The following is a 21,878-nucleotide window of genomic DNA, read 5'->3' as shown; positions in this document are numbered from 1 at the left end:
TCACTGTTGAATATACTGAACAAATATACAAAGTGTATAAATACAACAACTAGATAAACGTGGCAGCTTTTCCTATCCAAGGATATTAAAAAAAATTAAACCATCTATTAAACCATCTATTCCGTCTGATTTTACAGCAATATCAAAAATGATTTCACTTACAAGAGGCAAAAAAATCTTCAATTAAGTATACAGATCATATGAAGATATGTATTAATTCCTAATTAGTTCCAATATTCTCTGTGATTAACACACAAAACAAATGATGCACAGAAAAGAACCCTTTTATTGAAACAGTGGGTGCTATCACTCTCTGAGCAAAGTTTTTGGACTTACTGGTCACATTTCTGGGTTTTGTTTTCGTTTTTTTATGGCATGAAAAGCAAAAAGTGAAACAAAATTTAGGATAAAAAGAATGAAAAGTCCTGAATCTTTCTTCAGATGTGCTTCTGATTCTTTGTCTTTTCCCCTGGTAACAGCGACTCTGAATGTGTTTTTCTGAAAACCAGGGAGCAACTTGTTTGAACGGCAAACAATGCAGTGAGAGGCCATGTCTTTGCGTGCATCTGAATGTATTTCTTTGATAGTGCTGATACCAATATTCAGGCAGATTCATATTAGATGAAGTCATTCTTATCCTGCTGCTAGGAGGTATACTACTTTAAAATTCAGCCTTATCTATTACTTTTATATAGGCACAATATTAAGTAGTTACTCCTCATCAACGGATTAAAGGCTTTAGTGTTGGCATAATTGTGATTTATTTCAGAAATAATGATTGCAGAAGCATTTTCCGTCTGACAAGCTGTATAAAGGTTGAGTAATAGTTGCAGAATTTTTTTGCCTCAAATGCTGTAGGGGCCAAGAAGATTCCACAAACAGCTGTTTGTGATGTTCACTTGTGGGAGTTATACGCAAGGTTTCCAAACTGTGTGGGGCACTGTTAAAATTGTATGATGTAAATTATTTATCCAAACCATTAGGAAAAGAACCACATGTAACTATTTGAAACTTACGCAAAATCGCGATACTGTTTGCTTATATGAAAAAATTGTCTGTTTTCTTTTTCAGTCGTACTAGTTTTACAGTGTTTTTAAGAATAAGCTTATAATTGCTTTATTCAGTTGTTTCCATTTATCTTTTTTAAATCCAACTTTTTTGATTGTAATTACAATATTGTAATATTGTAATTTGGAAATACATTGATTTGCATTATAGATATCTCACAAGCGAAAAGTGAGATATACAAGAGAAAAGGGGAGATTCTTCCCCTTACTTTGGGAAGAAATTTAACATTTAATTTTTAAATAAACTGATTTGGACATCAAAGAAATGAAGATTCAAGAAATATGATTTTCTATATGTGCTTATCAAATGTCCCCCAAATCAAGGAATTACTTGGTAACCAGTATAATATATATAATAAAGTTCTGGAAGTATTGCAATTATCTTCTTGCAATGAGATTGTCTGCTTCAATGTAAAATTAGATTTTAGAAATATGCTTCTGAAAAATTATCTTTTTATTTTGGTTTTTTCATTTATCCCCACACAGGTTTTTTATATGTGAATATCTTTATTGTTACAAACCAAGTGGGGGCAACTTAAATCTACTTTAAGCTTCAAGAAAGCTTTTGTTTGCACAATGCCCTGTTGTTCATTGTGTATGTTGTATTATTTCTTTACCTTGAATTCCAAATTCTCGGTTCTGAAATATTATAGAAGCTGGATTTTTAGAATAGATTGGGAATGGGAAGTTCCAGTCCTTATTATGGGTGGCTTAGGAGCAATGACTTTTTGGATCAAATCAATTTGGCTTTGGTTTATTAATTTGGGGAAAAAAATCTTTGCAGCCTTAGAGCCAAGACCTTAGCTGTTTTCTTGGCATCCAAATAGATCAGTTGATGGGGCTGTATGATGAGCAAAGTGTAGGCTTTTTCCCAGTTAATTAAGCATTCCATTTTCTGCTAATTACTATAATGCAGACTTTGTTTTGAATGGCATCCAAGAACCTTTGTCTGAATGGTTCTATAATGCTGTCTAGGAAGCTCTTATAGATACCCATTGAAAATGTACTCCATTGAAAATCCATCTGGGCTGTGTGCTCCCCCCTTTTAATTGCCTGTTCAGAGGGTTTTTCCCCCCCTTGTCAGTTCACAGATTTGTGTATGTCGCAAACTTATCCATTCTGGGGAGCTTGATTTTTATCTAGGTATTCATTCTTCCATCAGTGCCAAGTTTGTATTTAATCATTTTTTGTTTTGTTTGGGGTTTTGATTTTTTAAATTTTTCTTCTTTTGTGTCTTCAGCGGCCCGTTGCTCATGATTCACTGGGATATGAGACTGTTTATTAATTATTTGCCTTTTGGGTTACCCATTATATAAATTTTGAGATTTTGATAGCATGTTGTGGTTAAAAATATAAATGATTTCTGTTTTACTATCCTATTAGTTCGTTAAGTATAACTGATACTATGAAAATCATAATCATCCTAATAAACTACATAGAACTAGGTTTCTTAAGATTAACTGGACTGGAATCCATCACTTCTGCAAGGTTTTGAATTCCCTTGGCCAAGATAGCAATCCCCCCTTTTTATACATCTTACCCAGTCCTAATCATATGCAGTTTCTACCCTCTTTATTATTATTCCTTGATTGATCTATTTACTGAGTCATGTCAGGCTCATGTAAATCAACAGACCACTGATCTAAATAAGCCATTGAGCTTCTATTACAGATATTAGTATCCAGTATGCATTTTGGGCTAGACTACCTTAGATGCTAATGACTTTGTGTGCCTATCTATATTCAGTACAGTATTAATGAAGCTGTCACCTTGAGAATGAATAAGGGGTTGTTTTAAAAACAAAGTAAATGCCAGTTGTCATTTGTCACATCCTTGAAGTTGTTTTTTTTTTTTTTTTTTAAGATTTTGGATGCATTCAGAAGTGGACATTCTGAATATATTCAGTATTATTTCTTCTGAGAAATAATTTTTCTGAGGAGAATAAATCAAGAGTAATATAAGTCGAACATTTTTCCTTGCTTGTATTCATTTCGATTGCATTGCCATCTAAAGGTTGGCATGTTCTATTTGATAGAATAGAGTCACCCAATAAAATCTGATCTATAGTAGGAATGAGCAGCCTTTTAGAAGCAATTTGGAAAAGGTGCCTCCTAGGGTGTGAGACCATCTGCCCGTCTACAGCTGCCTCACGATCCTGGGAAAACCCACAGCTTCTTTAGAGTTGCAGACAGGTGCAGGTGCTCCAAAGACCTTTGTAGAATCTATTCTGTAGCATGTTACAATCTGACCTGTTCATTTGAACAGCTTAAAGAAGTAGAGGTGATAGGAAGTTTGTAATAAACTCCTGTTATAAAATGATGATTTTAGGATGCCCAAAAATATCTCGTTTGTTTGTAGATAAGACTTGCACCAGTACATGCACGTGAAGCATGTGATAAAAGACACAGAAGGGATCTGAGGAAACAGAATATGATGGAGATGCTGTCTGACCTAAAATATAGCAGAAGAAAACTATGGAATTGAAAAAAAAAACAAACAATAAAATGGGTGGACAAGCATGGTGGTGACATTAAAAGTTTTGAGAAAACATCACTGGATTTCACTGAAAGAATATATTTAATATGAGTCTAAGAATAAGTAAAGGCAAGATTTGTGGAAATGATAATAGGGATATGTAGCTAGATAAATGACTTCCGAAAAAGTGGATTTAAGAAAATTAAAGTGTCCAAACCAGGAGCCAATACTGATTTGAAGACAAAAAACAGTAACAGTCCATGAAATAAAAGGAGAGAAATGGATATGAATAGCAAGTAGAGGTTTTAGGGGCTGCTTCAGGTTTCACTGAAATTTGGAATCTTTATTTGTATTAAGACTATAAATCAAAGCATATTAATACTATAGTAACAACATGTTAGAGTAACATAAAGATACACTTAAGAGAATAACATAAAGATTCACATAAAGATACACGTAAGAGAGATATGACATGTTAGTTTCTGTTTTCTAGAAAAACTGACCAAAGAATTTTATTTCAAGAAACAGACAAATCTGAATATTTTAAAACTAAACAGCATTTATATTAGTGTATCTTTATGTTTAAGCAGTGCTCTTTGTTTATTAGCCACCCTAGAGAACCAATAACCAATGGCATTTTTTTGCAAAATGTTGTATTTCATTACAATAGTCTATTATTTACTTTCAAGATCGATAGTTATAAAGTTTAAAGGAATAAACTGCCAATAGGAGATTAGTATTGTCGTAACTGTAGCCACTTTCATAGTTAGTGTGAATATAAGAGAAAGCTTGGTAAAGTTATTCAGTTTCTTTATAGCACAAGAACCTGTTGAATATTATGCATCATGGTAAGTGGGATCATGATTTTAAGAAACTGTAAGAGTTTGATTATCTATTTGACAATGTTGATTAACAAGTAACAAAGCTTGATTGTTTTTTGTTGTGTTTTTAAAAAGTTTTTAAAAATTATCATAAGGTAATCAGCAGCTCAAGAACCCTCTTATTTTGGTTCCTTGAATGCCCTTTGACCATTGTTGAAAATAACAGAATCAGCGTGGTCTCCTGAAATTTTGAGGTGGAGAATGGCCAATAGTTATAGTATAAATCTAAAATAAATAAATAAAGGCAATGGAAAAACACCTCCCAAATACATCTAAATATTTGAGATAGCCATTTGAAATATCCATCTGCACCCAGGAGGAGGAGAGGGGGAGGGGAAGGAGGAGGAAAAGGAGGAGGCTTAGCTGCTAAGACCTTAGCTACTAAAAATTGGGCAGTAAAGGTATAGCTAGTTGTTTGAATACTCTCCATGGAATTCATCTTGTGAGACTTGAATCTGAGTTATTCTACTTTACATTTCAACCCATTACATTTTGCTGTAGACAAATAGAACTGCAGAACACATTTGATAATCTAGCTTTGATAATTTAGCTTCAGTTTTGGTGTTGAACCTGTCCAGCTATGTGGAAATGTGAAGAACTTTTATTTACTGAGGTTGTTTTTGATTAAAATGTTTTTAATCAAAAACAGGGCATTTTTTTTAAAAAAGTGAAAAAGTAGCACAATCACAGTTTTGTAATCTGAGTATTTGGTAGATTCACCTCAAGATCCTCCATGACATTGAGTTATCCAGGAAATGTGCATGAATGCAGCTGTGCAAATTCAGCATTGATAAAGAATATATATTTGACCGGGAATTTTAGAGAGTACAATGTGTGCATGTACTATAGCTAATTCATTCTAGAACAGGGAGATCCAACAATAAAATGAAATATGGCAGGGTTCTGTTCAAATTTGTAAGGCTGCCATCCTATGTTTTTATAAATTCAGAACAGTAGAAGTACATACTTATTTGGCTGTATTAAACATTTAGATAGTGCATCCCAGTATAAAAATAATTTACTATATTATGCTTACTTTTAAAAAAAACTAAAAGATGAACATGTGTTTACTTCCATATTTTAACCTGCAAAATACCCCTCTCAAACTATATTAATCGGTAAGTGCTGCTGTCAAGTGGGCAGTATTGAATTTTTGAATTAAACATAATGCTAGGGGCAATGTCTGTCCCATTATTCTGAAATGAAGTCTGTCTAGTGTATAATGGCACTTTGTTAGAGGAATAACAAATCACTCTTCTCTCTCAGTGATTCAGTGGCAGACAAACATACACCCTCTGAGAAATGTGATGTACTTCCTATCTGCCATCTGGGAACAATCTTTGTAAGACTACAACGTAGTAATGCATATAATTAAATTCTTGAAATGATTTTGCTAATACTGCATTGAATACTACTTCAGCATTAAATTGGAGATTATTTTATTTTGTACATAGTTGAAATGGTCAGACAATCTTGGGCAACGTGGGGCCCTTTGCCTAATCTCCAAAGCTCTGTGCAAGGGATTTCTGAGATGGCAAGACTGATCTTTTGGCCTTGTTTAGCTTCTTACTGTGTGCAGAGGAATAGAGGAAGAAGATGCTGTCAAAAAAGGAGAGAAAGGAAAAGTGTTAGAAAAAGATAATAAGTTAACCTACCCACTAAAGGTAATGAAGCCTTTAATTGATTAACTCTATAAGAAGACCCTCGTCTGGAAAAACAAATCTGTTCCTGGTAATATTTTTATGCAGAGAAATTAGATCAGAAACACTTGAAATCTAGGCAAGCATATGATAAATCATCAATGTAATATTTAAAAGATCTGGGAAAGATTTGATATCTGTTTAACAGTAACATTTACCTCTATAATCTGAATAAATAGTATTTGCCAGTACAAGCAGTGTTGACATTTACCAGCTACAATAACCGTTTTCAATCCTCTGTGATCTCTTAAAGTAGGAATCCATTTTTAGTTTTTGGGGGGGTAAGGAATGACAAATTTAGTTTTGTGATGAGTCTTGGCAGGTTCAGTTAACCCTTCTGTCTCCAGTTGTAACTCCACTTGCCATCCTATGCTGTGTTAAGGCTTTATCAGAAGCTTTTGCAAAGCCAAATCAATAAATGAGAGGGAGAATTTTTATGCAAGCATGATTAATCCTTCAGTCCAAGATTGGTATTTCTTCCCCAACATTTTCCCTTCATTCACTTAGGCTTTGAAAGAACTTCCATTTGCACCTAAACTGCAGAGAGTTTGAATTGATATGAGATTCTGGAGAGCCATGACACCTGTTGGGTTGGTGAACCTAATCGACATCTATTACCATGCCTTGAAATTTTGCAGTTTATTTTGCATGTATACACACTGCTAAATCAATATCTGTAAAATTTACAGGAATTCAGAGGGACTGCCTTAATACTCTATTCAGCTTCAATTTTTAGCCATATTGAAAGAATGTAATAAATCATCTGAAATTTTGCTTCTCTAGATGGAAAACCTATTCTTACAAAAGATAGAAAACCTTTTCTTATTCTTCAGTCAACAAATGCATTTTATGGATAGCTAATTTTCAGCAGCCTTTCCCAACCTGGTCCTCAGTCGTGTTGAGTCACAAATGTCAACATTCCCCATTAGCCTGGTTGTTCCTTACTTTTTCTGTAGATGTAGGAAGATTAATTTCAGATTGCCATTTCTGGACAAACAAGTAGAGGATCCTTTTTTCATTCAGAAATAAATTAATTATTTTGAAAATTAATTATTTTAAGTTATTGCGGTAATATCAAAAAATCTATTTAAATTACAACAGTTGTGAATTTTCTTATAATAACTGGTTTTAAAAAACAACTGGGGCATGTATATGGAAGTGAAATAAGATGTTTACTGAATATTTTGACTGAAAAATATGATTCAGAAATTTCTCTGTCAAAAAAGCAATCTGCTCTTTTAATTTAATGCAGGCAGGTGTCTTTAGCAGTAGGAAACTTATCTTTTCTTTTATGTACTCCGAGAGCGTATGCACCAAGACAAATTCCTTGTGTGTCCAATCACACTTGGCCAATAAAGAATTCTATTCTATTCTATTATAGATATTAAAGCACAAATAAAGCAGTAACTGCATAGTTTTCTGCTCTGTGGTTGAAAGGCAATAAGATGACATAATTGTCATATAGCTTTGTTTTGCTTTATTGTTAATGGTGTAGATGCCTGATATACAGTAAACCCTGACTTTGGGTGCATCATAACATCCTGCAAATTATGGAAATTACATACTCGCTGTCACTTGTTCTATCTGGGATGCCCGTGAAATTTTTACATTATGTGTTCTTACCCAACCAGTTGACGTCTAGAGTTTTTGGACAATGATTTCCATTTCCTTCCCTCAATCTAGTCAATAGTTGTACTGATTAGTGATTATATGAATCATCATCTGAATGCATCAGGTTGCAAAACTTAATTTAAAATAAAAATAATTTAGTTCATTATTGAGAATAGGCTCCCTCTGATATTCTTGAAACCATCTTAAATGTAGCGGTGGCTCTAAGTACAGTATCTTACTCAAGCTTTGGGAACTCCACAGATTTTGTAGAATGCTACTCAATTGCCTATGCTTTCATTTGCTGAAGTCTTAATTTTGTTATGTATTCTCTCACAAGGTGAGTTTCTTTATTGAAGAAAAACTTTGACTTACTTGAAACCACATATAATGAATAAATTATACACTATAATTTGGACTTAAGAAATGATTGATTACTGAGTTCTGCGATTCTACAATTGAAACAGAATAAATCTTAACACGAGTACTTTATAAGACCTTGGTTTTTGTGAGGCCACCTCCTAAGATTCCTGGTGAGTAGAGGGCAGTGCCAGAGGCCAGGATATGTTTTCATTAAAAAAAAAAAAAAAGTCTGAAAATGCTAACATGTTATTTTCCATATTTGGAAGAAACCCATCAGTTCTGTATAGTTGCATATTACACAAGAAAAAAAACATTATTGATTTTGATTCATGATTTAGAAAACGAGGGAAGAAAAAGCTTTTCCCCTTTCTTCCTTTTGATCATTGATCTGCATGACCCCATGCTTAGGCTTTTTTTCCCCTTCATTTGGCATGGGTGGTTTTTTTGTTTTTTGGGTTTTTTTAAGTGTAGCTCTCATTTGAGAACCTCAGGCAGTTCCACTTCACTAATCTGTGATCTAATGAGCAATAATGTGGGGTTACAGTGAACATTTTGTTTGCTTTGATGGGAGGATGGCTAGACAGAGTGGGAGAGAAAATGTGTCTGTGAGGAGGAAAAGAAGAGTGATTGAACAGTGTGAAAAAGACTTGTTAGATCATGATAGCCTGATTTATTTCACAATAGGTCAAAAAAGACTGAAACAAACTACAATTTGTTTGCCTGGTTCAAAATCCTGTTATCCAAAGCATGTTGATTTCTGAGAGTATAAACCTGGCGATTTTGCCTGTGGAAAAAAATCTAAAACTGTTCTGCGTCTGCAGTGCCATAAAGTCTTACAAAATATTGGGTCTAATGGAAAATTTTATTTTAATTACAAAAATAGCATTTACATATTAGGTTCATGCTTGACTGATTTTAAGTCCATTTGAATGAAAAGGAAAATCAAGGATTAAAACGCTATTTTGCTTTCAGGTCAATCACCATGTACTCATGTTACTGATTTTCAATCTATAAAGAAAGAATACCAATCGTGAGGAACCATAATGTAGCTGCCCTTATTGCTGTCTACTGACTGCATTGGAAATAGGCTTGAACACTTTGGCATGAGGAATGATGCACTATTGTGTATATATTTAATATGAAAATGCAGTCCCTTCAGGTATATTATTGTAGTTCATTGAGATAGTAGGTAGCAATACAAACAGGTGTGCCTTAAAAATGAGGTATACTTTGTTTTTGTACCGTCCTATATGTTGAGATAATTCTTACAGACATTATCAAAGCCATACCTCCTACTGTGTAAGTATTACCTGCTGTATTGATGAAGATTTGTTAGTTTAAAAATTGGTATGGTTGACTATGTTATGGTAAGCCTATTTTGGTTGGCTTACCATAACAGTAGAATTAGAATTCTTTATTGGCCAAGTGTGATTAGACACACAAGGAAACCACAAAGCCAATAATTTAGTTTAATTTAGTTTAGTTTAGTTTATTGTCATTGCACATGGTACAATGAAATTAAATGCCTATTTATATTAAATATAATCAATATATATCAATATCAATATATCTATATATATCTATACATATCTACATATATCTCTATCTCTATCTACATATATCTCTATCTATATCTATCTATCTATCTATCTATCTATCTATCTATCTATCTATCTATCTATCCTATTAAATTTATATTTTTTCCCAATAATAATATATAAAACCAATAAAAACAAAGACTGAAACCCAGTGCACCATATTTGAATCGACCTTCATAGACATGTGCGTGGAATTGGTATGCTGATTTATCTGGCCAGTATGATAATTTTAAATTGCCTTAATTTTTGCCTGTATTCCGGAACACAACATGAAGGGAGCTAAAGAAATTAGCCTTATTGTGAAACACTAAAAAAAAAAAGGCACTTGTGCTTAATGGAGAAACCAATGCTTTAGAAATGAAGGAGGAAAGGTTCAGCGCATGATGCAGAAGATAAAATGAGCAACACTAGAGTTTCAAACCGATGAGGAACAAACTGTGTGATGGTGAGAGGGATGGAAAGGTCTTGAGAAATTTACAGGAGTTGAAAGAAAAGCAGGAGGTGACAAAAGTACTAGGAGATAGGAAGGGCTTTCATTGTGAAAGATCTGGGTTTTGACCTCTGGTAACTAAAGGTCTGGAAAGGTCCCTGAAAAGACAATAGGCTACAGATCTGATGCAAAAGGAGCTTTGCTGATTGTAGTTTTTAGACGGAGAAAGAGATTTGTTGTCAAATTCCATGCATTCTTACTCTTTTCATAGTCTATGCTTTCATATCCAAGTATTGCAGGTTTAAGAGAACTTCAATTCATTTTCCATAGTACAGAATGTTCTTTGCATTTCCAGAGAGGACAAAATTTGATATGTATTAGAATTTCTACTTCATACTCTCTAATTTTTGTTCCTTCATTTCTTAAAAATCTATTTAAACTATTTTTAAAAGACGCCAATTTACATTAACTCCTATCATATTATTTAAGCATTCCTTCTAGGTTCTTGATACTATAGACTTTTTTATTAATTAGAAAATGTGCTGTTCTTCAAAGCAAATTGTCCCTTTGTAAAATATATATTTTATTTGTTTGCAAATAATTTATAGAAATATTTATTTAGATTACACAAAGAGCTATTTGTACAGGGTTCTTTAGATACTATATGTCAGAAATAGCCCCATTTGACTACATTTACCACATTACTAAAGAATCCTGTCATAATTATTTTTAGGATTGCAACCTTAATTTTAGTGGCAATTTTGCAGCCCTATTGCAAATATCCTGTTGAAATCTGAATTATTTCCAAGTGACTGAAATTGTTAATAGCGATTAAATAACAACAACAACAACAACAACAACAACAACAACAACAACTTTATTGTCATTGTACGTGTATACACAGTATACACATACAGCGAAATTCACTTAACACCCAAAGACCAGGTCCAACACATATAACAATCCCCAAATACACTCCCACCCACCACAATTCCCCACCCCTAAACCACCCAAACATCCACACAACAGACCGAGTAATGCTCACTGATGGTGGCCCTTTAGTTCATTGTTGAGTGCAATTATAGCTCTGGGATAAAAACTATTCAGAAAATGTGTGGTCCGAGTTTTAATTGTTCTGTATCTTCTGCCAGAAGGCAACAGGCCAAAAAGATTGTAAGCAGGATGGGAAGAGTCTCTGAGAATGTTATGCAACTTTCTCAAACAGCGAGATTCGAAGATGTCATCCAGGGCTGGTAGCTGGAGCCCGATGATATTCTGGGCAGTTTTAATGATTCTCTGTAGAGCTTTTTTGTCCGCTACAGAGCTGCTCCCATACCATGCAAGAATGCCATATGTCAGGACACTCTCAATGGTGCTGCAATAGTAGGACAGAAGTAGATGCTGAGATAGATGTATCTTCCTGAGCATTCTCAGGAAGTTCAGCCTCTTCTGTGCCTTCTTCACAAGCATGTTAGCATTCATAGTCCATGAGAGGTCCTTCGAGATATAAATGCCCAGAAATCTAAATCTAATTTTATTTGGTTAGTTGGTGCTGTGTCAGAGTCACCCTGTTCTGCTCTGTATAACACAGAGATCCTAATTCTGCTTTAACTTTGTCTCTTTTATTAAATCCAAGTTTCAGCATGTAATATTTATTTAACCATTTATTCATCAAATGTCTAGGCTTCTGATTTCAGAACAACTTTAAGCTTTATAGTTAAAAACAAATGGAAAACTCTAGCTTAAAAGTAAAGAACAGCTAGAAAAGCAAATAAAAAAGAACACTTTTTCCATCCCCTGAATTAAAGGGACCCAAATCACGTTAGCCCAAGAACTAGGGGAAGAGTCTTATTTTTAAGGGTCATAGGTGATAGCCCTATATTGAATCTCTGTGGGATACTGTTCCAAAGAGCAAAAGGGGGCTTGCTTCTTTGGTCCTGTAGGATGACACTACTTAATCAACAGATCCCAAAGAAACATACCTCCATTGCTTCGTATAGGCAGGTGGTTCCACAGATAATAAACCTTATGCCATATAGGCTTCAAAAGCAATAAATAGGACCTCGAATTGCACCTGGTAGCTTACTGATAGCAGAGCAGTTCGGGGAGCAGGTGTGTTACAAGAACATAGTGAGGCTTGTCCATCTTTGATTGTGCCACTGTATTCTGGAACAGCTATAGCTTCTGAGTAGTCTTCAAGGAAGACCACATTGCAGGATCACCAAGACATGGGTAACTATAAGGAGGGCTGTCCAGTCCAGGAATGGGTGCAACAAGCCGTTGCCATTGGTAATCAACAAATGCAGTCTCAGGAGTTGTTCTAAATCCCAATTGACAAGCTTCAGATATTCTTATTTTTTATGGGATCTTCTCTAACTTCAACCTGACCACCTTCTCAGGGACCTTTCCCCAGAAAGGAAAGCTGGAGACTGGATGGAGATTGTCTAGGATGGTTGGATCCAGCTATGGCAGAAATACCTTGTTCACAGAAAGAGACAACACCACTTGAGCTCAGCCACATACCAACACCCAAGCAGCCCTCAATAGCAGGAAAGATAAAATCTAATAAAAGATCCTGTCCACTTCCAGAAGAGTAACAGGTCATGCCCTTGCACTTAAACCAGGCCAATCAGAATCTAATTCCAGGAGTGTCCAAATAGATACTTAAAATATTCATAGCAGCCAACTAGATCCCATTCTTACCAATAAGGAAGCCTCTATACATATATTTAATTACATATTCTTATAGCAGCCTACATATGTCAAACTTTGGATAGTTCCCAATCAGCATTTCTAGAAAGAAGACATTTCCAGCAGGTACAAGTTCCACATTACAGTGTGGTAGCGCAGTGGTTAGAATGCAGTGTTGCAGGCTAATTCTGTTGACTGCCAGAGTTCGATTCTTACTGGCACAAGGTTGACTCAGTCTTCCATTCTTCTGAGGTCAATAAAATGAGGACCCAGATTGTTGGGGGTAATTCGCTGACTCGGTAAAATCACTTAGAGAGCGCTGTAAAGCACCATGAAGCGGTATATAAGTCTAAGTGCTATTGCTATTGCTATAGGCAGTTCAACGTTAAGTGATAGGGCTTCTGTAATTGGGTTGCTTCATCCTTCGAAATCTTTTACTAGCAACCTGTTTTGGAGCAGCTGTTGACTCAGTTTTTCAACTGATGGTAAATTTTGTCAGCTGGACTGGCTTACACAAGAGTTTGCCAAAAGGGACTTTTAATAAGGATTACACTAATTCTCCTAGGCTAGTTGCAGCTGCAAACCTTGAAATACTTGAGGGAAAATGTTAATAAATTCTTTTGACAAAGAATGTATCTTCCCTGCCCAGCATCCATGGATCTCTTTTGTGTTGACAGTCCATGTAAAGTACCACATCTGACTAACTTTGTTGACAGTGTCCTACACTGCCTTCTCTATAGTTTTGTGAGCTTTGAAAGTTCATCAACTTGAAGTAGTCTTGTTCCTTTGCTTCCTTCTGCCCCTCTGGGACTTTAGCAGTGAGACTTGTTTCTCTCTGGGCAGCGCTTTGGAGAACACATCTGAGGCAGAGCACTAAACAAACCTAGATTAGGTTTGATTGCCAGGCCCAACCGTTCTGGCAACATCTTCTAGTCTTTTCTATGGAAGAAGACAGCTTGCAGGCTGAACTACTCCACATCCTGAGAAGTGGCCATTAACTGGCATTTTAAATGCATTCCAAAGCTGAGGATGAATTTGGTGATCAAGTAATGGACAATCCATTTTGGGCAGCATAATGCTTCAGTGGTTAAAAATGCTGTGCTTGTCATTTGGCAAGCCAACAGCCTGGGTTTGAGACCTGACACAATCTGATGGGATGAGTTCCCATTACTCATCCTAGCTTCTGCCAATCTAGCAGTTTGACAGCGTGCAGATAAATAGTTGCAATTGTTGCAGATAAATAGGTACCACTTCGGCAGGAAGATTACTGTGTTCTGAACTTTCACGCTGGCCACATGATGACAGAAGCATCTCTCAGACAAGGCAGGATCCCTCCGCTGAGAATCGGAGATGAGCACCGCTCCCTTGAGTAGGTCACAACTGGACAGGGGAAACCTGTAAATTTTTAAATGAACAATCCAAACAAAATTTTGAGAACAGCTGGATGAGATAAATTTCATGAGTTGGGGTTATAATCGTACACTTAAAATTGTTTCAGCATTTGGAAATATTAATTTTGGATGCATATCTTAACTTTGGGTGGCTTACAATAGCAGTTTTATTGTGATATTTATATCCAATGTTTTCTCTCAAAAATTCAAGGTCATAGAGTATATAGCATTTCCCTTTTCAGTTTTGTCCCTACTACAGTCCTCTGAGAAAGGTTGGTCAACGAGTTTAGCTCAAAATCACTCAATGAGATTTGATGGCTGAGTCCAATGCTTAAACATTGCTTTCTCTAACAGCATGTTAAAACAGCAGTTGGGTTTCTTATATCATGCTGCACCACGAACAATCTGGTCCTGTTTAGTCTAATTCATTGTGTTGGGTGGATCCAGGTCAAGTCACTGGTTGTAAAAAAACTAAGAGCCAATACTGAACTTCTTAATTTGTAGTAGTGGGCAGCAGCCTTCTGGAGAACTTTCTTTTGATGAAAATTTGCTCCTTCCTAACAGCTTTGGTCAAATGCATTTGGACAACTGTTTAATGCCCAGATATCTAACTGACTGACTGATTGACTGACTGACTTTATTTCACAAATTGATAAGGCTAGTCTAGTCAGTATAACTCTATTCAATCCTCAAGGTAATATGGTGTGTATGTTCTTGCTTTTTGGAGAGCCCTTGGCTGTTTATAATTCTTCATAGTCTTAATCTATTAATTCCTGAATTAATTAAACATAAAATAAAACTGTTGGTGTGAGAAAATAAGCTACTCTTTTAAAAAAGTATGTATTTATGAGTATTTGTACACTTTAGAGACCTACATACTTTCCCTTATTTATTCAGAAATATTTTCATGCCAGCTCTAAGTAAGAACTGCTAAAAAAAACAAAACAAAGGCAAGAACTATAAAACCTGCAGTCCAGATAGAAAGATTTATACAGTACTGTGTACTGTATGTTTTGTTTTGTTTGTTCTTTTTTTAAAGTCAATTAATACTGGTACTAGTGGTTCATTTATTTTATTGTATCATGAAAGAGTGCTTAAAAAACAATGAATAGCATGCAGAAATCTAGTATCACACATTTACAATAGAATAATATTGGATTGTTGCTCTCTGCTGAAAAAATAGAATTATATGGATCATCTTCTCCCATTTCTGATAGATTTATTATTAGGATCCTCTATATCTAGGTATCAGATTTTCAATGATGGCTTTGTATGAATATTTTATGTGAAGATTTGTTGGGTCTCTCTAATCAAGGTATGTCAGCTTGGCTGGGCTATAGATTCCCAATGTTTTGCTTGGTTTCTCTTTCTGTCTTTAACCAGACTATGAATAGGTTGAAGATTTACCCTTCAAACCTTTCCTGGTTCTACAGAGAGCTAGTGGGGAAGGCAGAACTTGGTTATAAGAAAGTGGTACCCTGTTTTCCCCAAAATAAGACATCCCCTGATAATAAGCCCAATCAGGCTTTTGGGTGCATGGCAATAAGGCCAAGCGCTTATTTCAGGGTTCAAAAAAATATAAGATAGGGTCTTATTTTGGGGGAAACACGGTGGTAGCTGTAAAGGAACCTACTTTTCCAGGTATTTCAGAATATATCCTCAGAACCAAAGTATCAAAGACACTTTTATCTATCACAGCACCTATTGTTTCATCTTTTCTATACCTATGGTTATCATAGAGAAAATCAAATCTACATGGTTACCAAGTGTCAATGCTAACTTGATGACACATAGCAACAATAGCAGTAGCATTAGCATTTAGGCTTATATACTGCCCCATAGTGCTTTACAGCACTCTTTGGGCAATTTATAATGTTTTTCATATTGCCCCCAACAATCTGGGTTCTCATTTTACCGACCTCAGAAGGATGAAACGCTGAGTCAACTTTGAGCCCTGTCAGGATTGAACTCCAGGCTGTGGGGAGAGTTTGCCTGCAATATTGAATTGCAGCCGCCATTATAACCGCCACCAGAGCTCTTATACGTATTCAATCAATATATCTGTGGAAGCCCTTTCCCTGGTATGAATATTAGATAAATAGCCCTTTTTATTTGTGTTTCCTTTCCTCCATCCTTTTTACTATATATGTTTTTATAGTTTTGGTTGTTTGGTAGTTTGAACATAAGATGCTTTTTCATAGGAAGTGGTACAAAACCATATTTAAAAGAATTTTCATTTGGGAGATGGCTTGAATGTAAATGAAACAAAGGTTACTGAATAATTTACATTAAATCAACAAATTTTTTCATTCCAAGTCAACAACAATAAAAAGTCCTCCCCAATTAGACATGTTGAGATAAAGATACTCATTTGGGTAAATAAATAACCTCAGTTTATAATTTATAATAATTAGTAAGCAGTTGATTTCTTCCCGTAAGTGATGGTACATTAGATTGCACCTGATTATATAGTATTTCCTGTCTCTTTCTAGTGTATCCCAAATTTACTGTTTTGTAGTCACGAGAACTTGAAATTTTGATAAAATAATTCTTGTTGATGTTCAAACAAATCTAAATTTGAGTCTCCGGAGAAGGGCGGCATATAAATCGAACCAATAAATAAATAAATAAATTTGCTTTAAATTTTTGAAGAAATATTATTAATTTTTTAAAATATAATTTGTTTTTTGTATTTATTCCATCCTTGAATTTTTGTTGACTTTACAACAAATACGATTAAATTTAAATTTTAAATAAAACTAAATAAAGTGCATTAGCAATGATGATTTTACAGATCAGAGTTCAATTATTTAACCAAAATTGTAAGGACATTTTCTCAAGATATTTCACATGGTTGTATTTATGTTTTTACTTATTTTTAATCTTCATTTTTGTTGAGGATTTATTTGTAATCAGCCATTTTATATTAGTTTTGAATGATTGGTCTTGGAAGAATGTAGCTGTCTGCTAAGATAGGTTTGTACATGTGCCTGGCAAGCACATTTGTCTAGCAATTGGGCTTCAGATCTTTGTACTGCTTTCAGATTTCAGCAAACATGTTTTATTGAAGCAAAGAATGAGTTTGTTTCATGGGCTGGATCAACTATGGGATTACCCAAAGGAACACAGTAATACAAACAAAACTTGAAATATCACTTTACATTCTTTTGAAATAATAAAAGGGGTGTTAACAAGATTGATGCAAGCTGTAGCTGACATAAGTTACCCATGGCTATTTTACAATTTGATAGCTGTATTCTCATAGTAAAGGTTATTACTATAGCTCATCAAAATGTTAGTTTATATTGTACACTTTTATCTCTCTTCTGTTGAGTCAGCTGCTAAAAAAAAACTAGCTCCAAATTCTTTCGGGAACTTTGGAAAGGAAATAAGAATTTAGGGGCATTGATATCTAATTTAGTTTATATACAAGAGGATTGTTAAATGGGAGTATAGCTGTTCCTGATGGCTCAGGAAATCTATATAATACCAGTTCATACTGCATTGGAAGCTGCATATTAGGATAAGTTCAGAATTATAGCTCCTCCTTGTCTGAGCAGTTTTTGACTTGTGCTAAGAGTCTGCATTATTGGAGTCACATTTCCAGAAACTAAAAAAAGAAGCCTGAGAATTAAAACTAGAGTGGATAAAAAAGTTTTATATAGTTCAAAGAAGAAACTGAAAGGCCTTCATTCACAAGAACATAGAATCCAAAACACCTCCATGCAAGCAAATATATTATCAATAAATTATAACCATTCTGCTTCTCTGATTACGATGCTGGATAAGCAGTTATATAAATTGATTCAATAAATGGATAAATTTCAAAAATGAAGGCATCCTTACTAAACCACCAGATCCACCAAATCATAATTTATATACTTTCTTAACTCCAGTAACTTGAATGTCAAAGATCAGATTGTTTAAAGGGTTGCTTCTTTGTATATTAACCTATATATGCTTTAAAACAGAGAGACTGTTCTCTATATCTTAGCTGTCGTTTTGAATAAGAGAAGAGACATACTGGGGTGCATTTCAACTGTGGACCATCTTTTTAAGGGTGGCTGCTGTGGAGTAGCATGAAGCTGAATGCCCAGATACTGCTGTGTTCATGTGTAATTGTTTATCTTTAGCTTCCTTTTAGTGCGAGCATTACAGTCGCTGATGCTCTCTTGTAAATCATCAGATAAACTCTTCTTAAAGTTAATCTTTTTATTGTAATATTTGCTGACTATCATATTGTTTGCTATTGTTTGTAGTGTGCTACTCTAAATTGACCAAACCCTCAGATTCTGTTTGGATTACCAGTTAGTCATAAAAATGTATTTTGATCCTAAGTTTCGGCATACATCAGTGAAGCATTAGAGCTGCTTTTAAATTATGAATGCTGTTGTGTCTGTCGAGAGAGAGTCAAAAATTTTCCTGTTTATATAGCTCTGGGCAATTTGAGCAATATGTTTTGTCACCTGTTTGTTCTTTTAAGGAGATCTGAAAAGCTGATGAATAAATATATTCTAAAAATCACTTTGAGGCCTTAGCATCTTCAAAAATGAATGTACATATTGTTAGTGACAGATTGCTAAATTTGGCTGCAGACTCTTAACTGTATTTCTTGCCAAAAGTGATCCAGATGTCCATAATTCATCTTGCTGCCATATGTGTACTGACATGTTTTTTATAATTAAGTGTCTGTTTTAGTATTGTTATACAGTTAAATGTTTATTTAAAAATGCTTTGGAGAGGTATTTTATTTAATAACATGCAAAAAAGGCAGACATTCTAAATTGAACAGGAGAAAAATGTCTCAGTGAGCAATTTACAGGAAGCAAAAACACTAAACACTACTAAGCAAGCCGAACTTTATGTTTTATTTCTTACAAAGTAATTATTTGTTCCTATGTGGTACATGTTTTATATGTGCTAATTAGTTTTGAACATGCTGTGAGTATAAATGTGCTTATTTCCACTAGATATAAAAATGTTGGCTAAGAGATCTCTTTCATATTACAGTACTGTTGTTTGAGAAGATTTACAAAAAGTAGTTTGCATAACTCTAAAATCTGTTCAGAAGAAATTATCCTGTCTTGATTGTGCACTTGATGCTTGCTGTCTTGGTTGTTGTCAGTTAATTTTTTCAGCATTCCCTTAAAACCTGGTTGTGTGAACAGGTCTGGAGGTCACAAGGGAATGGTAATCTGATGAGATTCCATTGTTCATAATTTGATCCCTTCTCTTAGCCTTTTCATAATAATATTAATTGTTGAAGTTCTTGAATGTTTTTAAAATTGTCTGTTTGTATACCAGAGTCATATCACATGAGATGGGTGGCCATATTAATATGATAAATGAATAAATTCCAAAATGAGAAAGAAATTTAGGCAATAAGGTTGTCAGTTTGCAAGAATTGAACTTTTCCCAAATATTTGTATGAAGGCATTCATTACCTAAATTTTATAGAATAGATGGAAGTAACAACATTATCATTCACCATGTTTCTCACTGATTGTGAAAGTGCTCTGTTGGCATTGAAAACAAGTACTGATTCCAACCCCTACTCTTTTCAGGATTCTAAACTGAACACCTATCACCAATATCTACTGTATTTTTCAGAATATAAGACACACCTTTTTCTCCCCTAAAAGAGGCTGAAAATTTGGATGCGTCTTATATTCCAAATGTAGCTTTTTTGAAGAAAAACGCTAACGAGTGAAGCGATCTTCCCAGCTTCGCCTGCTCCCTCGATTCTCCACTGTGCTTTAACAAGGCACTAGCGCTAGTGAGTGAAGTGATCTCCCTGCTTTGCTGCGACTCTCAGCTGTTCTTTAGAAGCTTTTTTTCAGCCCTAACTAGGCGCTAGCCAAGTGAAGCGATCTCCCCGTGCTTTGCCTGCTTTTCTCATTGCTGCTTCCTCTCAGCTGTGCCTTAGAAGCTGGTTTTTATCCCCAAGCAGGGAATAAAAAACCAGCAAACTAATGTGCTGAAGCTGACCAGACAGGCAGATTTTTTTTGCAACCTCTTCAGCCGAACAGGCTGTAGGAAAAAAAATGCCTTTAAAAGCCTCTGGCAATCCCAGCTGAGTTGCCTGATCGTCAGAGGCTTCTAAAAGCATTTTTTTCTGCAACCTCTTAAGGTTGTAGAAAAAATGCTTTTAAAAGTTAAAAAAAAAAAAAGTTGGCCATGCCCACCCAGTCACATTACCCCCCTCCACCACCAAGCCATGCCCACAGAACCGGTAGTAACAAATTTTAGATTTCACCCCTGCCTCTAATGTTTATCTCTGATTAGTCAGAATCCTAGTGGGATAGTTAATATAAAGAATGGTTCACGATGGGTGCTGTTTTGCCGAAAAGCAGAAATAAATGCTAATTTTCAGCAAAACTGTCATAAAATGGGGTCATGTGCCTGTGGGCCAGTGAAAATGGCCATAAATGCAGTCCAATTGTGAGTACTTGAAGTGCAGTCATGTGACTGCCAGAGGGGAACCAACCATTGAAACCTAGAATTCAGGAAGATCCGTTAGTACAGTGTTTCTCAACCTTGGTAGCTTGAAGATGGGTGGACTTCAACTCCCAGAATCCCCCAGCCAGCGCTGCTTCAAGCTACCAAGGTTGAGAAACACTGCGTTAGAACTTCAAATGATCCATAAAGCAAGGATTATCTTCAGACTGAATCTAAATTTAATATTGCTTACATAATATGCACTACAGATTTTCTCTCAGAATTCAGAGTCAACATAATCAAAGGTATTCAACTTTTTAAAATCTCAGATGGCTGGGAAGCGTCAAGGCAAGACAGTTGGGGAATTTGCGGGCTCTGATGAGCTCCGCAAAAACCCGGACTGATGAACCGTCGGCAAGGGGTCTTCGGACTGGAACTGTCCTGTAGGGACGGGGGTGAAGGAGAGGCACCTTGGAAGACCAAGAGGAACAGGCAAGTTCCCCGATGGTCAGAGGTAGTTTTCTATGACTTAGTGGCGGGGTGGCAGCCATTGCGGCTGTCACAAGCTGGGGCAACCGGACCAAGCATGGAGCAGGAGCGGTGAATAGAACAGAGTTTTTGGAGCCAGGTGAGTGTTAGCCAACTCATAATAAGGAAAAAAAATTTTTAAACTTGAAGATCCCTAGCGAGAAAACGGCGGCTAATAAGCATGGGGGGAGGAAAAGAGGACATTGGAGCGTATCTTTAAAGAGACAAAAAAAAAAAAATCTCAGATGGCTTTTGTAATTAGGCAATAATTTCTTGATTCCAAAACAGTACCAATAAAAGAAGAAAAATTGTTCTTCAGTTGTGGTTTCCTTACATTTGGTGATTTAAAACTAAATAATGTTAATCAGTAGAGGTCAGCCCTCAAGGAAGCTTTGAAGTAGTCAACTGAAGCTGGCAAAACTGAACATTTTGTTAAAGATAAAAATGTCACCAAAATCTACACATTTAAGTATAGATTATATAAGCAGGACCACTGATTGCTTGAGATTTAGATAATGCTTAACTTTTTCTTAACTTTTTTATATGGTTTATTAATCTGCATGTTTAGAATTATTTTTGAGAAGTGCTTACGCTGAAGTATTTGAAGCTCCAATACTTATTTACATGTATAAATATATGAGGCTCTGCTCCTTTGTTTGATTAGTATAAAGCTTCGTCAATTTGCTGCTAAAAGAAGCATTAAATGCT

At 35.3% G+C, this 21,878-nt stretch overlaps 1 protein-coding gene across 7 annotated transcripts in view; it reads left to right on the top strand.

Moving 5' to 3' along the window:
• Positions 1-21,878, top strand: part of ARL15 (ARF like GTPase 15) — a 160,763-nt gene that overhangs the window by 79,008 nt on the left and 59,877 nt on the right. The window lies entirely within an intron of this gene.

This window comes from Pantherophis guttatus, chromosome 2 (assembly GCF_059756535.1).
Source record: "Pantherophis guttatus breed Tessera chromosome 2, ASM5975653v1, whole genome shotgun sequence".
NCBI lineage: Eukaryota > Metazoa > Chordata > Lepidosauria > Squamata > Colubridae > Pantherophis > Pantherophis guttatus.
This window is presented reverse-complemented; position numbering and strand designations above follow the sequence as displayed.